Source organism: Myotis davidii, unplaced genomic scaffold (genome assembly GCF_000327345.1).
Source record: "Myotis davidii unplaced genomic scaffold, ASM32734v1 scaffold1314, whole genome shotgun sequence".
NCBI classification, from domain to species: domain Eukaryota; kingdom Metazoa; phylum Chordata; class Mammalia; order Chiroptera; family Vespertilionidae; genus Myotis; species Myotis davidii.
The window spans coordinates 522281-535269 of record NW_006285250.1 but is presented as its reverse complement, the minus strand read 5'-3'; the positions used below and the strand labels follow the sequence as shown (position 1 = coordinate 535269).

The window sequence follows — 12989 nt, the reverse complement described above, 5'->3', positions numbered from 1 at the left end:
AAGAATTGACCTCTATCTTCAAAGAGAGGTCAACAAACTTTATTTTCCCCTTTGAGAGGACCCAAGAGTATTCTCTTAAATTGTAGAAAAGAATATGTGGACCCAGATTTTTAGGTAAATATTTAAGCTAATATTTGTATGGCTTACCTAGGGCAATTTTGGACTCCCCCAGAAGATCTTAAAGAATAGTCTAGATACCTATCCATGTGATGATATATGTCAGACCTGAACACCCCTGAATGCAAAGGCACAGGCAGGCACCATCATGGCCTTTGGCTTACAAAGCAACTCTGTCCATGTACACACCCTGAGTCTGGTTCTTTTTCCATATGAAATATCCACAACATGTGGAGCTTCCTCTGGGGAATTTGCGTTGGTCAACCCTGGAGCAAAATTTCCATGATTCCCATGACTTGGGTAGAACCCAGACCCAGTTTTCAGAACCCAGTACTGAAACAAGCCTTTTAAAGAAATGGGTCCTTCCAATTGTGGCTTTAAACTTGCCTAGGGGAGCTGCTGGTGAACTCAGAAGCAGGTCAGGATAGGAAGATGGCTTTTGTCCTCTTCACTCTATTCTCCTCCCTTCTGCCCTCCCTATAATGTCCTCCTTGGAGATGACTTGAGGAATGACTAGACAAGGAATTGGGAAGTCCTAATATCTCATTTTTCCCAAGAGTCAACACATAATGAAGACAATAATGATAGCATGGAGGCCTGAGCATCATGGAAGAATATGCTCACTTCCTTACTAAACACAGAACTTCCAATTACCAAAACTTACACACATCCTTTGTGATGAAAAAGAACTCAAAGTATTTCACATAAAATTTCCTACACATGTCCACACCATTAGCACTACTTTACCTGTGTATGGGACTTTTCCTCTTTTAAAGCACTGTTATCTCATTTGAATCAAACAAAACCCTATTGTCATGCCAAATATATTAAACCCATCTTACAGGTGAAGTAATTGGAGCTTATAGAGTTACAAGTGTTGCTTGACATCCCACGGCGCTTATGTGCAGAGCTGAAACTGCCTGACTCCAGATCCAGGATCCTTTCTGCTATGCCATGCAGAAAGAGGATGCAGCCACAGTAGGGAAGGGGGTGGGGTGTTGTTCCCATTTTACAGAAAGACAAGAATCAAGTGACTTGTCAAAGGTCACACATTGTCTGAATTGCAGTAGAACCAGATCTAGATACAAGGTCTGCAGAATCTGTGGCCCAGCTCTTTCCCAGTGATTACTCGAGCTTGCCGGATGGGTGGCAACTCTTTTTAAACCAAAAACCATCTTTGCAAGGCTGAGCATGACAGCTGGTCAGTGTGTACCCCAAGTTTGGATGCCAGAGAATTTGACGTTGAAATCAAGCATCCTGGATACAAACCCAGTATTCTAGCTATCATTGGCCACACCTGCTCTGGAAAGCCCTCCTTTCATGACGCTTATATGAGGAACTAGTTTCTGAAAACCCATTCTTCCACTAGTCCCCTCTGCTCTCTCCTTAAGATAAAAGAAAATTAGGTATGATGAAAGTTTGCCTATCCCTCGACTCTAGACAGAAAACTTGAGAGAACAGTAACCCCTCTTTAAAGTATCCTGCTCAGCCCTCAGAACTGCATGGACCACTAGAAGTAGAGGCTGACTACCCACATTTGTAAGGTCTTGCAGAGACATTGGAAAGAATCAAGAGGAAATCATTCATATTCAAAAGAAATAACAGGCAATGAAGTCCAGCTGAGGAGAGTTGAGTAAAGGAAATTCTCCTGGCTCTTAAGTTAGATGATTCTGTGATATTGGAATTGAGATAATTTGGCCGGAAGAATGAAAGACCAAGGAAAGCAAAATAAGACGTTCATAACTGACTTCAAGGTTAAAAAGCTGTAGACAGAGACAACCAACAGAATACAAATCAAAAAGAAATAGTCCTCTGTTATATGAGAAAGATTCAGATCAGACATCCTTGAAAGCTTTCAGACAATAGGAACAGTAAGACAAGAGGTCAAGAGAGAACACAGGGCAGGAAATCAGTTGCCTTGACCTGGGGCTTCCTTTCAGCCCAAGGTGGAGCTTGGTCCTATGAGAACAGTGGTGATGGTAAGAGGAGGAAATTATTAATATTTTGGGGTCATCATGCGGTTGACTCTGCAGTCCTGTTCAAATGAGCACTCTAGGACCATGTCTCCCCCTGACCAAGCTCTTCCAGCTCCTCCCTGGGAGAGATAAGATGATGGTCATTAGAGTGTCTCTTCCTTTATTCCAACTTCCCCTTTTTTGCTGTAGGGGAGCACAGGTTTAGATCTCCTTCCATCATGGACTCATGAAGTCATATATTTAATGAGGGTGAGCAGTCTGGATACCCAATAGGATCTTGGGTATCAGCAGAAGATTCTTGCACCTGGATTGGCCTGTTCCTGCATGAAGGGGGAGATTGTGTGCTGGGGAGTTAGAGGGCAAGATAAAGGGTGGGGAACAGAGAAAACTGGCACCAGAGTCTCTTATTCTTTTCCTTTTTTCTCTCCCTCTCCCCCTGCTCAGTGTCCACTCTAATGAAAATAAGCCTGCACAGCTTCTTCTGCAGCCCAAGAATTCGTTCAGAGCAATTTGGAGCCAATTGAATGAACAGGAATAAACGGGCAGATATTGCAGCGTATGGCTGGCTGCTCCATGGCCCCAGGTAGTGATTAGAAGTCCACGGTTCTTTTTATGCCCACAGCAAGCAGACGGGTAAAATTTGGTCCAGTTAAGAACTCTAAACAGGAGGTACGGTGGTGAAGAATAGGACGGGCAATTATACTCAGGGTTACTACCTGGGCGGTGGCCATGCCACCAGGACCTGAGAAATAATTAAGTGATTGAGTAAAAGATTGAAACAGTGGGGGACAGTGATTGCTTTGTTAGGCCCGTGGATGTGCAGGGATGAAGTGTCCTCGTGGGAGGGAAAACCGATTGCTACCCGTGGTAGACCTTGTCTGCTCTTGGACTCTGTCCCAACAGTGATTCACTCTCCCTGAGCAGCAGGGAAAACAAGAGTCACACACACATGCTTCCCTGAAATGGCAGTCTCTCTCTGTCCCCCTTCCTCTGCCACATTGCTGGCAAGCAGACAGTGACACTGAAGGCCTGCCTGAGTGGTATGTGTGTCCTCCCCCATAGGAAGAATGGGTTTCCTTGGTCTCTCCATGATCATTCACCAGGTCTTGCTCATGGTCAAGAACACAGATTCCCAAAATGACTGTTCAGTGTTGTGTGAACATCTGTGGCTTTGGAATAGAGGCTTCCTCTAGGCCCTTAGGGGAATGGAGTTCATGACCTTGAACTCAGAACCAGAGAAACTGTTGAGGTATAGGGTTGACCTTCACTGAGCATCTGCACCTCAGTGAAGCATTTAGGAAAAGACTGGCTGGATCACTACAGAGAAGGACGCCGTCTTAGGAGCACACCTTGCCTCCCCGGGCATTTTGCTCCCCACCACTATTCTGAAAATGAAAACAATGGTAGTGTTTTCTCTAAAATCCCCACCACACACATACTTTTTTCTGCTTTGTAGTAGCAGCACTGAAGGTAAATGAATACGATATGGCCCCTGCTCTCAAGAAATGGACACCTTACAGTGGAGATAGATATGTGAACATCGTGCTGGAGGAAAGTATGGGACAGTACGTGAAAAAAGAAGAGGGGCACCTAGGGCAGCCATGGGAACAGGAGGGGCATCTTTATGTCCCGTGAGCTGAGCCTTAAAGGGCAAGGGCCAGGAATTAGCCAAGAAGAGAGCAGGACCACATTGGTTGTTCCAGGCAGAGAACACAGCATAAGCAAAAGCATGGAGGTGGAAACTTGTGTGGCTCACTTGGAGAATTACCCTGGATCCAGCATTATTAAAGCGTGGGTACAGTGCAGATAAACGTATAAGATGAAGTCAGCAGTTCCCATGTACCATGTTGGAAAACACAGACCTTATCCAACCCAAATGATGCCACTGAAGGTTCTCAACTCTGCTTGAGGGGTCAGGGTGTAGCCAGTTTTAAATTTTAGGAGAATGGATTTGAGGGAGAAAGCTGTGACAGAGTCCAGTTCCCATGAGATAAGGTGGAGGTCTGACCGGGGCAGCTGACTGTAGGGTGGAGAGGAGGGGAAGGATCTGGGAAATCCTCAGGAGGGGAGGTTGTGCTTGATTGGCTGCAAGTCACGACCAAGTCACAAAAGCATGGCTACCTGATTTCTGGCCTGGATGATACTGGGTGGGTTTGATTGGAAGGAAGAAAAGACTTAGAGAAAAGGGAGTGGGTTCCATTTGACTATGTAGAGCAGGGGTCCTCAAACTTTTTAAACAGGGGGTCAGTTCACTGTCCCTCAGACCGTTGGGGGGCCAGACTATAGTTAAAAAAAAAAAACAACTATGAAAAAATTCCTATGCACACTGCACATACCTTAGTTTGAAGTAAAAAAAACAAACAAACAAACAAAAAAACAAACAAAAAAAGGGAACAAATACAATATTTGTATTTGCATGTGGCCCGCAGGCCATAGTTTGAGGACCCCTGATGTAGAGCTCGGCGACAGCTTGATGGGTCTCCTAGTGAAGGAATTTCCAGCTCTGGCCCTGCAGCTGGACCACTCAGGGAAGGCACTTGCCTCTCTGGGCTTCAGTTTCTCTCACTGTAAACTGGAGTACTCACTTCCCTCAACTCACCTTCTGGAAATAGACTGTGAAGGCCAAATGTGAAAATGTATTTCAGGGACTTTGGAAATAAAGCTGCTACATAAATATAAGGGATTTAAACAGTCTCTGCGTGGGGCGATCTAAGATTTCCTAGAGTTGCAAAATGATTGCAAATGATGGACTCACTGGGTGGTAGGTCTGCTCTTTGTAACTTTTAAAACATCGACATGTGTGATTTGCTTGCTTTTCACTCTTTACCCCTTTGATCCCATGGAGAAGCAGGGAAGTGTGTGTACAAAGGGCCCTCAGAGGCCGTATGGTCCGGTGCCCTCACTTCACAGATGGGACAAGATGGCCAGAGAGGAGGACATTCACTGGAAGAGCACAGGTAATAAGTAGCAAAGCTCTGATCACCGAGTGATCTAACCTCCCCCGGTGTCCTCTGGAGCCACTGGCAGGGTCAATATCCTCTGTAACCCTGTAGCCAAGGCCTCCCACCTCAGCCCACTGGGCTGTATGTTCTTGTAGAGGAAGAAAGAGCCACTGGTTAATGGTTGCAAAGCCCTCTGAAGCTCTAAAGAGTTACACAATCTACACAAGGCTCATATATTGAGTCTCTCCCTGTTCATTTCAAGCCCAGAACATTGTCGAGATTTAAATAATGCATGGCCAAGTATGGATGGATCAGTAGCTGACATCAGCAGGGCAGAGATATGGAACTGTGAATAAATTAGAGCACAGGGGCCAGAGTGGGGTCAAGGGAACAGGAAGCTCAGAGGACAAGATAAAGAAACTTCAGGTTTGAGGGGCAGGCAGTGTGGGGACAGGAAGATGAGGCTGACCTGGGACTGGGCAGAGCCCACAGCCCTCCACAGTGGGAACCAGAACAGGATGGCCAGAGAGTACCCAGGGACCAGTGTACCCAAGACCCTTAGTCCTCCTGGCTTGGACCCCAGAGTGAGGGTGTGGATCCTGCAGTCCCCTAGGTGAACCCCCATGCACACAGGGGTTCCCGAAGGCTGAGCAATGAAACCCCGCTCCTGGGAGATGATTCCCCCAAAGGTGACGGCAGGGTGACAACAGTGTGGGAGGCAATATGTACCATAGGGGCCTCCTGCAGGTCCACATGCACACTCATATTTTAAAGGACCTGAGAAGTCCTGCTGTAGACAAACCTGATTAACTTGGTTGATACTGTTTCCCAAAGCTACCTGACCTGAGAACCCCATCCTCACAAAGCTCCTCTCAGGAGACACAGCTGGGGACCACGCCCTGGCACACCCCCTCTGTCTTCAGATGGTTTCCCCTCCGAAATGACCCCATGTTTGCCTCTGAGTTCAGGGGCTCCAGGAGCCTTAATTAGGACTTAATTTGTTTCCACCCGTTTTGTCAAAAACATAGGTCAACCCAATAGGCCAAAGTGAAAAGTCTAGTCTTCTCATGAGGATTCTGACCAAAATTCAATTTAATTCAGTGCAGCAAGTACCTTCTGAAGACTAACTCTACACAATAGTGGACACAAGACAATTACACAAGCAGTCCCTGACTTGACCACAACCAGGGGTAGCAAAGCTCCAAACCAGAACTGGCAGCTCCCATGCCAAGGTGATATTCAAGTAGATGCTAAAATTGGGAGTCAAAGCAGTTCATTCTGGGGATGCTCAGAGGAGAGAGAGAGGTCAGGAAGCCTTCTTACAGAGGGCCAGAGGCAAGGTTTGAAGAGGCAAGGAAGAAAGAATGACAATTTGGGTGGGGATGGGGAAGCTGGATGGCTCAGTATGGGTTCCATGTGGGTGGTCAGGGGAGGTGGGGAGATGAGCCCACAAGAGCGCTGCTGTGCACAGGCCTGTGACGGTTTCTACAAGATCTTGGACCTGCTGATGACTGAAGAGGTGGTAAAGGTCCCTTGCCTCGGGGACTAATCCATTCCTTTGGATTATGCGCCAAAGAAAGACCCAACTACATATGGACAAGGAACAGACCTCCCTCTGGCTCCTGGTAGGTTCTGATTCTAAGGCAGGTCTGGAAGGGAAATTGCTCAATTGGAAGCAATCATGACACATTTGTAGGAGAAGATAGAGTGACCCCGTATCCAGAAGACCCCTGCACACCAAATGGCTCTCAAAATCCGCCCCGGAAGGGTTTTATTAACAAGTAACACCACCTTCAAGGCCCAGTTTCTTCCCCACAGAGCATTCTCCCAGTGAGGGCCTGGGCGTTGTCACAGAGGGGACCAGCTGCTGCCACATGAAGGCATTTCAAATGCAACATGACCACAAGCCCTGCTGACCCCTCCCCACCTGTCCAGCCAGGCGATCTCATGGATTTCTCCACCTTCCCCAGAGGGTGGGGGACAGGGCGCAGTTCCGGGACCCCGGGCTGTCACTCATCTCCCATGTCTCACCACTGAACAAGGGCTCTCTCATTAGCTGGCTCCTCCCTCTCCATAGGCCTTTATTTACAGTAACTATGGAGTCAGCTTTCTGACAAGAAGGAAGAGAGCAATTAGAGGCTTTTGTCTCTGCTGGGCAGCCTGGCTGACATCATCCTCCACTCGCTCTCATGCTGGGCTCATGGTTAACCCCCCTTCTTTCCCCGCTGCCTGCTGGTCAGCAAGTGGAGCCAGGGACACACAGAGGAGCAGGGTAATGAGTTGCAGCCCCCATGTCCACAGAGGTCAGGGCCCAGGTATATTGTGAGAGGGGGGAAGTGCGCCTGATAACTCAATCTACAAAGAGAACTGGACATTGCTGAGGTCACTGGGCAGCTCGCTATCCCTCCTCTGCCAGGCTTGGCTCCATGGTCATGACCTCCCTGGGATTCTAGCACAGCGGAGAAGACTACGGGAGTGGGGCCAGTAGCCATGCCGCTCTCTGCTGCCCCATTCCCATGCTGAACACACCCAGCCCAGTCCCAGTCCCAGACCCAGCTTAGTGCTGAGAACACAGAAAGCAATATGGAAAACCCAATGGACATTGGCTGTTCCCATGGCACCAGAATCATCACCAGATCTTAGAAGATGTCATGAATTCTCCAAGCTTTTATGGAGTATCTACTGTGTTCGAGGCACTGACGACCCAGCAGGGTATAAGATAGAACCTGCCCCTGTCCTCATGGAGCCTCCAGTATATCAAGGCAGGCTGACCCTGAACCAGGCCATGGGAGGTCTCAGTGCTCCCATGCAGAGGGCAGAAGGCCAGGGAGGCTCTCCTAGCGGCACCTAACACAATGTGGAGCGTCAGAGACAGCTTCCTACAGAAAGTGATGTTCTGGCTGAAGTCAGGAAGATGGGCAGAAGTTAGTATGGAAGATGAGGCCAGAGACAAAGACAAAGGCTCACCACCCACCCTGCTTCCCCTGTCCTTCCTACCTCACAGGGACCCATGGGGAGGCTCCTTGTGGGGCATGCCAGGCTGTCATCCAGCTCCTGCTAAGACACTCCCAGTGAAGGAAGTACACTGGGGTCCACTTAGGTCCAGCTGCAGTTGGCAGAACCTTCTTCCCTATGTTACTGTGAAATCTGGGTCACGGTGGAGAATGGAAAGAATGTAGGACTCTGAGTCAGACAGATGGGATTTAGATCCTATCTTAGCCACTTGCAAGCATATGAGATCATTCAAAAATGTTACATTAACCTCTCTAAGCTTTTGTTTCCTCATCAAATAGTGTCTCTCTCCTAGAGCTGTTGAGAGAATTAAATTAAAGAGTGAGCGTACAGGTCCTAACTCAGAACTCAACAAACATCAGACATTTTTCTAAGCCATTGGCGCGCTTGCTCTCTCTCTCTCTCTCTCTCTCTCTCTCTCTCTCTCTTTCTCTGAAAAGTATAGCATTAATTCAACACTCAAATGTGTAGAACAACCCTGCATATTTTTGAAGCTTCTTTAAATCCCAGCATTCCTAGTTCACTGGACTATTCCCCATATCACATGGTCTCTAAGCCCTTTACCATTCAGTTGCATATAGGAAGTGAAGGAAGAAGCTGTCAAAGCCACTTAGCACAGAGCTCAGGATAATTATGTCCCTAAATGTCAGCTGCATGAGGGCAGGGCTAGTCTGTCTTGTTTACTGCTCTATGCCCAGCACCAGCACAAATGACCAGCATACACTACACACTCAGTATACACTTGCAGAGGGAATGACTAAAGTCTGGGCATGATGTGTCCATTAATGCAGCCTCAGTATTCTTCATTTTTAAAGAGTGTGCCATGTTCTTGACCATCAGACTGACAACAAAAACTCCAGGACTTCAACATGAGCCGCTGTTGCATCGAGCCTCCCTCATCCTGTCCTCAGTCAGTTAGTTTTTTAACTTAAGGCAAAACTTTGATTTGTCCCTCCCATCTCTTATTTTATTAGTTTCAGTCCATTGTTCTGGCCTGCCCAGACCTTTTTTGAATATTCACTCTGTCATCCAACATATTAGCTCCCTCATCTACCTTTGTTCCATCTATCAATTTGTTAAGCATGCCTGCTATGTAACCATGTATCTGAAGATAAAATGTCAAAAAGGACAGGCACACTGTAGGGTTCTTTAGGGAAATAGACAAGCCTCCTGTGACCCAGCACTGGGGGTTTCCTGGCTGACATCGGTTTATTAACCAACACATCTTGGAAGTCATTGTTCAACCACTGAGGAAGTCACCCTTCAGCCCATATCTTTATTTTGTCCACAATGACACTGTGAGAGGCACTGTCAAATCCATGGCCCAAATAAAACCTTGCTATATAATAACTATACTGTATGGGGAGTCTACCATGTGCCAAGCCTACTGCATCTATCTCACTTCCCCCTCACAACAACACCAGAAGGCAGCTGTTGTGCAGGGAAGGATAGTGGCTAAGCAAGCTGGCCTGCCTGACTCTTCCCCTGCTGGCCAGGCCATCTGGGATAGTGTATATTAGATTATCTGATCCAATGAAAATCTCAGTAGCTTAACACCATAAAGTTTTATTTTTTGCTCAAGTCACGAATTCATGATGCTCTTTCATGGGCTGGTTTGGGGACTCAAGCGTCTGACATCTAGTGGTTTCTTCTTGGACACTTTTGCTGAGTCTTCTCCATTCAGCCAATCAAAGCACAAAGAGAGGGTGGAGAAGTCCAAGGCAGGTGCAGTTCTGACATATCACTATGCCCACATTCTATTGGATAAAACTAGTCACACGACCAATTGCAATGTTCAGGAGACTGGAAAATGTAGAGAAGTGTGTTGCAGGTGGCAAATACTCTGTCCCATTCACACATCTATGACATGATAATATTCCCTGACTCATAATTTCTGTATTAGGGTTCTCCAGAGACACAGGACCAATAGGAGAGAAATAGATATGCAGATACAGATATAGATACATAGATAAAAAATATGTAGATATACATAGAGGGAGATACTTTAAGAAATTGCTAACATGATGTGGTGGCTGGCAAGTCTGAAATCTTTAGGGTAGGCTGCAGGCTGGAAATTCTGGCGGGAGCTGATATCGCAGATTTGAGTTTAAGAGTAGTTTGAAGGCAGAATCCCTTCCTCTTTGGGCACCTCCATCTTTTCTTTTAAGTCTTTCAACTGATTTGATAAGGCCCACCCATATTATAAAGGATAATCGGCTTTACTCACCATCTACAGATTTAAATGCACTCTCACCTAAGCAATACCATCACAGTGACATCTAGACTGGGGTTTGACAAAAACAACTGAGCACCATAGCCTAGCCAAGTTGATACATAAAATTAACCACCATAATGTCATTGTGAAGATTAAATGAGCTATGCTGGAAAAGTGCACATCACTTCAATTTGACCAGTTCCTGACACATGTATATATACACTGAGTGGCCAGATTATTATGACCACCTGATGTTTGTAGGCAAATTAGCTATAATTTTACACTGAAGTTGCTAGAGAGCCAGACCATTATAAATGTCTGAATAGCACAACATACCTAAGTATCATTGCTGATCAGGTTCATCCTATCAATGTTGATGGCGTATCCCAATGGAGATGGCTTCTTCCAACAAGACAGTGCGCCATGCCTCAGTGCAGACATTAGGCAGCTGGTTCCACAACCACCAAATCTCACAGAACTGGACAGTGCTATTCATCAGGCAGGTGTCAGATTCCTCGCATCACCTTTCAGCATCTCGTGGAGTCAATGCCAAGAAGATCGCCGCAGTATTGAAGGCAAAAGGTGGCCCAACGAAGTACTGATGGGGTGGTCATAACAATCTGGCCTGTCATAACAATCTGGTCACTCAGTGTATATAAAGCCAGCTACCATAACGCGATAACAACTGGAATAACCAGAGACCAGAACACCACAGCCCCTCGCCCAGGCTGGCCTGCCCCCTAGGGAGCAGTTAGGGGCACCCCTAGGCAATGCGATAGGGTGTGAGTTTGATGGGGGAAAGTCACATAGGGGGAAGGTCTTAAAGGTCTGTGGGGTAGGAGAGGTCTGCCAGGAGTAGGTTTGGAGTGTGCTGGGAAGGAAGAGGAAGATCCGATTGGAAAACAGCTCAGCACAGTACCTTACTCATTGCGAACCAGGACGGCGCCAGCAGTGGACTGAATGGGCGGTTGTTTCATGAGTTCGCTTGGGACCGACATATTCATGGCAGCAGCAATACTCCCGAAACTTCACTGATTCCAAAGAGTAAACAGCTATCAACGTCAAAACAGAAAAATCCTCTCCAACTAGAAGCCCTGGACGACACAACGCCACTGAAGGAAACACTACTTAAGGAGAAGCTAGAAAAACCGGAAGTATGCGACCAGAGGATTGTGGGATTGTGGAGGATGCCTGGGCGCCGGCCGCTAGTTACAGTAATGGCGAACCTATGACACGCGAGTCAGAGGTGACACGTGAACTCATTTTTTTGGTTGATTTTTCTTTGTTAAATGGCATTTAAATATATAAAATAAATATCAAAAATATAAGTCTTTGTTTTACTATGGTTGCAAATATCAAAAAATTTCTATATGTGACACGGCACCAGAGTTAAGGGTTTTTCAAAATGCTGACACGCCCAACGTGAGCCTGTGATTGCGCATGTGCACAGTCAGTCCTATAGTCCTCAGTCTCGCAGTATTTGGACGTGACTTCTGGCGGGAAATTATTTCGATTGAGGTTTGCTGTTCCCTTGCGGTAAGGAAGATCAGAATTAAAGGTTTTGTTTGTTAACTTGCTTTAAAGCGGAGGAAAATGGGATAGTGATGAATAAGAAACTTTGGAGATAGTGAAGGGCAGTTTGTCCAGTGGTTCTCAACCTTCAGGCCCTTTAAATACAGTTCCTCATGTTGTGACCCAACCATAAAATTATTTTCGTTGCTACTTCATAACTGTAATGTTGCTACTGTTATGAATCATAATGTAAATATCTGATATGCAGGATGGTCTTAGGCGACCCCTGTGAAAGGGTCGTTCGACCACCAAAGGGGTCGCAACCCACAGGTTGAGAACCGCTGGTCCAGACTGTTGAGAGTTCAGAATTAGAGTTTAATTGGGATAGAAATCCTGCTATAGCACCTGATGCCTGAAATCTGAGCACTCTACTTTTAGGTTTTCCAGTTCAAATTTTTGGAGGCTGCCTATTAAAACATTCCTGGTTGGGGAGCACTTCCAGTACCAGATGATCACCATGAAGTTCAACCCCTTCATAACCTCGGACCACAGCAAAAACCACAAATGCCACTTCAATGCCCCCTTGCACATGTGCCACAAGGTCATGTTTTCCCCGCTCTCCAAGGAGCTGCAGCAGAAGTACAATATCTGCTTCCTGCCCACCACAAGGACAATGCGGTCCAGGTGGTTCGAAGACATGACAAAGGTCAGCAAGTCAGCAAGGTAGGACAGATGTACAGAAAGAAACATGTCCTCTACATCCAGCAGGTGCAGCATGAGAAAACTAACAGCACAACTGTCCACATGGGCATTCACCCCAGCAAGGCGGTCACCACCGGCTAAAACTGGACAAAGATCGGGAAAAAATTCTTGAACGCAAAGCCAAATCTCGACAAGTTGGAAACGAGAAAGGCAAATATAAGGAAGAACTTACTGAGAAAATTCAGGAGTAAATGTACCCTGTTGTGTAACCATGGTTTAGCTGTAGGTTTTTAGCCTGGTGTGTATTCCTTTAAAATTGCTCAAGATGTCTCTGGAATATTTTGTTTACTTCCTGGTTTGTTATTGATATGTGGCTCTGTATATCTATTGTTGCTGTTTGGATTAGTTTTATGAATAAAAAATGGAAATGTTTCTTAATTCAAAAAAAATAAAAAATAAAATAAAACATTCCTGGTTGGAAAGTGTTTGTATAGAAACCCATAAGGGGTCTGA

At 46.2% G+C, this 12989-nt stretch overlaps 1 pseudogene; it reads left to right on the top strand.

Moving 5' to 3' along the window:
* Window positions 1-12291: 12291 nt before the first annotated feature.
* LOC102772159 lies at window positions 12292-12769 on the top strand (annotated as a pseudogene).
* Window positions 12770-12989: the final 220 nt, after the last annotated feature.